The sequence below is a fragment of the Apaloderma vittatum genome, unplaced genomic scaffold (genome assembly GCF_000703405.1).
Source record: "Apaloderma vittatum isolate BGI_N311 unplaced genomic scaffold, ASM70340v1 scaffold12360, whole genome shotgun sequence".
Lineage (NCBI taxonomy): Eukaryota > Metazoa > Chordata > Aves > Trogoniformes > Trogonidae > Apaloderma > Apaloderma vittatum.
In genome coordinates, this window is record NW_009692914.1 from 61,106 (window position 1) to 62,404 (window position 1,299).

Below are 1,299 nucleotides of genomic sequence, written 5' to 3' on the forward strand. Positions count from 1 at the left end.
TTACAGACAGGGAGCAGCTCCCCCTGCGATGGGCAGGAGCAGCCTTTTGGCAGCAGTGCTGATTGCACCGCCCTGCCAGCCTGCTCGCCTCCCAGACACCAAACGTGTCAGATACTGCGCCTGGCTTTGAATGTCCCCTGCCACCCTGCGGTGCTCTCAGCTGGGTTCCTGGCTGACGGCGAGGCTGGGGGTCCCGGGGAGGGTGGCCCTGGCCCACCCGCTTCCCTCTCCTTGCTGCCCGGTAACGGGGACCTGGGTGACCACCTGTGGCACTGGCAGGAGGTTTGCTCCGAGAAGGGGAGAAGCTGCGGTGTGAGCAGCCCCACGCTGCGTTCCTCACCACCGAGGTCTGCTGCCCGTGGGGGTGGCAGTGGAGGGGTCCCCCGCAGGGTCCCGTTTCCCAGAGGGAAACAGCGCGAGTTGAGGGGCTCAGCTGAGATGGGGCCGGCGGGAGCTGCGGGCGAGTGCTGCAGGGGTGCTTGGCCCCGTCCTGGGACTCATCTGTTGGTTCTAAGCAGGGATGCCAGAGTGGGTGAGAGAAACCTACATATTTCCAGCATGTATATTATTTTTAGAAGAGGGAGAGGGGAGAATCTTGGACCATTGATTACTTTCATTTTGCTCCCCTTAGACTGTTGGCTGTGTATGTGAAACTTATAATGAAAAGAGGGTTGCCCTGCCCAGGTGCTCCCAGAACATGTACTGTAATTCTTTGTATATAGAAGAAAAATTACTGTAAAGTAAAGTTTAACTTTACTCTCGATGTCCTCTTGTGGTTTGTCTCGCCGATGGAGGGGTGTGGGGGGAGCCCAGCTGTGCCCAGAGACACCCAGGTCAGAAAGAGGAGAGCCCCAACAGCAGCACAGGCAGGGGACAGCTCAGACCACAACACGTTTTATTTACATTGTACATCTCGAGAGAGATGCTTAAATAAATCTGCAAAGAATCAGGCAGCATCTCCGAGAGAATAAGTTATTGTCCATGGCTGGGCCACAGCAGTGCCTTGGGGAAGCAGCTCCCAGAAACGCCAGGTGGCCGGGAGAGGGTCCCCAGGGGTGACAGCCCACAGCTCCCAGCACCGCACAGCAGCCCCCCGCCACTCTGTACACAGAGAGGAGAGCAATTCCCAGGGCTGCTGTGTTGCGGACGGGCCTGTACAGCTAAAACACAGCAGGTAAAAAAAACGGAGGAGTCCGGCGCGCGTCGGCTGCCTGGTCAGCAGCAGCAATTCCCTTTTGGCAGGTCTCAGTGGTGGCAGCAGCTGTAGAGGTAGGCACCGCTCCTCTGGCCCAGATCAAC